The 3,197-nt window shown below is 58.5% G+C and overlaps 1 pseudogene; it reads left to right on the forward strand.

Moving 5' to 3' along the window:
• The first annotated feature begins 905 nt into the window (after nt 1-905).
• The window catches only part of LOC105550886, a 3,894-nt pseudogene continuing 1,602 nt past the window's right edge, over nt 906-3,197 (forward strand).

Raw genomic sequence — 3,197 nt, forward strand, 5'->3', positions numbered from 1 at the left:
GTACTAGCTCCTGGTTGCAACATACAGTAACACATTGTGCTACTTTGTATTGAGGAGATGTCCTGGACTCACACAGAAGCTCAGGGCTATGAAATGAAGGTAATTTTAAAATACAAGCCAGAGTCACAGATATATAGTCTGAAAGAGGAAAACTTAGGAGCCTTGTGTGTCCAGTTGTAATGACAAAGTCACATTTTTTACAGATTAGCTTCCTGATAATTCAGGGGTTACCAAGATTCTGCTACTCACTATAGCTATTAAACAAAATGGAAACTGGTCTCTAATCTCATGGGTTCAGGCACAACTTTTTCAGATTTAAACAAAAAACAACCCCTGTCTTTGCACCTCCATTCCCAGGACAAGCTCACTCTCTGGAACCAAGCTCCCTGGGGTGAGTTTTCTTCTAGAAGAGTCCTGGGGGACAGGTAAGGAGTGGGAGGCAGAAAGTCTAGTTCAGGCACAGGGATTCTGGGATGAAAAGTGAAGGGAGAGGGCCTGGGCACATGCAGAAGGTTTCTGCCTGGTTTCTCAGACAACTCCTGGGCCCACAAACGGGGAGACATTGGGACAGAGCGCTTGATACAAAAGAAGCAGGGTAAGAGCAAAGTTCCAGGGCCCTGGAGCTTGGCTTTCTGGGTTTCAGGTCCCGAGGGCGGTGTCTGGGGTGGTGAGGCTCAGCCTTGGGGATTCCCCAACTCCCCAGCGTCTCTCTTCTCCCTCTCCCAACCTGTCGGGTCCTTTTTCCCGGATACTGATGACACGGCGCCAGTGCTCACTCCCATTGGGTGTCGGGTTTCGAGAGCAGCCAATCAGCGTCGCCACGGTTCCCGGTTTTAAAGTTCCCGCGGACACACCCGGACTCCGAGTCTCCACAGACGCCAAGGATGGGATCTTGGCGCCCCGAACCCTCCTCCTGCTGCTCTCGGGGGCCCTGGCCCTGACCGAGACCTGGGCAGGTGAGTGCGAGGTCGAGAGGGAAACGGCCTTTGCGGGGAGGAGCGAGGGGCCCGCCCGGCGGGGTGCAGGACTCGGGAAGCCGCGCCGGGGGGAGGGTCGGGCGGGTCTCACCTCCTCCCGCACAGGCTCCCACTCCATGAGGTATTTCGGCACCTCAGTGTCCCGGCCCGGCCGCGGGGAGCCCCACTTCATCTACGTGGCCTAAGTGGACGACACGCAGTTCGTGCGATTCGACAGCGACGCGGCGATTCCGAGGATGGAGCCGCTGCGCCGTGGGTGGAGCCGGAGTGTTGGGGGCGGGAGACACGAGGCGCCAAGACCCACGCAGAGAATTTCCAAGTGAACCTGCGGACCCTGCTCCGCCACTACAACCCGAGCGAGGCCGGTGAGTGACCCCGGCGCGGGGCGCAGGTCATGACCCCTCTCCATCCCCAACGGAGGGCCCGGGTCGTCCCCGAGTCTCCAGGTCCGAGATCCACCCGGAGGCTGCGGGACCCGCCCAGATCCTCGACCCAGGAGAGCCCCAGGCGCCTTTACTCAGTTTCATTTTCGGTTTGGGCCCAAATCCCTGTGGGTTGGTCGGGGTGGGGCGGGGCGGGGCTGACCGCGGGGGCGGGGCCAGGGTCTCACACCATCCAGGAGATGTAGGGCTGCGACCTGGGGCCAGATGGGCGATTCCTCCGCGGGTACGACCAGTTCGCCCACGATGGCAAGGATTACCTCGCCCTGAACGAGGACCTGCGCTCCTGGACCGCAGCCTGACACCACGGCTCAGATCTCCCGGCGCAAGTGGGAGGTGACCCGTGAGGCGGAGAGGGTGAGAGCCCACCTGGAGGACAGGTGCCTGGAGTGGCTCCGCAGATACCTGGAGAACAGGAAGGAGACGCTGCAGCGCGCGGGTACTGGGGGCCACGGGGCGCCTTCACCATCTCTTGTAGATCTCCCAGGCTGGCCTCCCGCCAGGAGAGGAGGAAAACGGGAACAAAGCTAGAATATCGTCCTCCCTCTGCTCCTGAGTGGAAAGAATCCTCCTAGGTTTCCGGATCCTGTACCAGAGAGTGACTCTGAGGGCCCACCTGCTCTCTGGGACAATTAAGGGATGAAGTCTCAGAGGGAATGGAGGGAAGACAATCCCTGGAATACTGATCAGCAGTCCCCTTTGACCCCTGCAGCAGCCTTGGGCACTGTGACTTTATCTCTCAGGCCTTGTTCTCTGCCTCACACTCAGTGTGTGTGGGGGTCTGATTCCCGCTCTTCTGAGTCCCTCGGCCTCCACTCAGGTCAGGACCAGAAGTTGCTGTTCCTCCCTCAGAGCCTAAAACTTTCCAAGTAATAGGAGCTTGTTCCAGGTGCCTGTTTCCAGGCTGGTGTCTGAATTCTGTGCTCCCTTCCCCACGCCAGGTGTCCTGTCCATTCTCAGGATGGTCACATGGGCACTGCTGGAGTGTCCCATGAGATGTGCAAAATGCCTGAATTTTCTGACTCTTCCCTTCAGATCCCCCAAAGACACATGTGACCCACCACCCTGTCTTTGACCATGAGGCCACCCTGAGGTGCTGGGCCCTGGGCTTCCACCCTGCGGAGATCACACTGACCTGGCAGCGGGATGGGGAGGAACAAACTCAGGACACAGAGCTTGTGGAGACCAGGCCCGCAGGGGATGGAACCTTCCAGAAGTGGGGAGCTGTGGTGGTGCCTTCTGGAGAGGAGCAAAAATACATGTGCCATGTGCAGCATGAGGGGTTGCTGGAGCCCCTCACCCCGAGATGGGGTAGGGAGGGGGACTGGGGGGTCATGTGTCTTCTCAGGGAAAGCAGGAGCCCTTCTGGAGCCCTTCAGCAGGGTCAGGGCCCCTCACCTTCCCTTCCTTTCCCAGAGCAGTCTTCCCAGCCCACCATCCTCATCGCAGCCATTGTTGCTGGCCTGATTGTCCTTGGAGCTGTGGTCACTGCTGTGATGTGGAGAAAGAAAAGCTCAGGTAGGGAAGGGGAGAGGAGTGGGGCCTGAGTTTTCTTGTCCCACTGGGTGTTTCAAGCCTCAGGTAGAAGTGTGTCCTGCCTCGTTACTGGGAAGTACCATCCACACACACAGGCCTACCTAGCCTGGGCCCTGTGTGCCAATACCTACTCTTTATGAAGCACCTGTGACAATGAAGGACAGAGAATCACCTTGATGATCGTGGTGATGGGGACCTGATCCCAGCAGTCACAGGTCGGGGGAAGGTCCCTGCTGAGGACAGA

This window comes from Mandrillus leucophaeus, unplaced genomic scaffold (assembly GCF_000951045.1).
Source record: "Mandrillus leucophaeus isolate KB7577 unplaced genomic scaffold, Mleu.le_1.0 Scaffold1134, whole genome shotgun sequence".
Lineage (NCBI taxonomy): Eukaryota > Metazoa > Chordata > Mammalia > Primates > Cercopithecidae > Mandrillus > Mandrillus leucophaeus.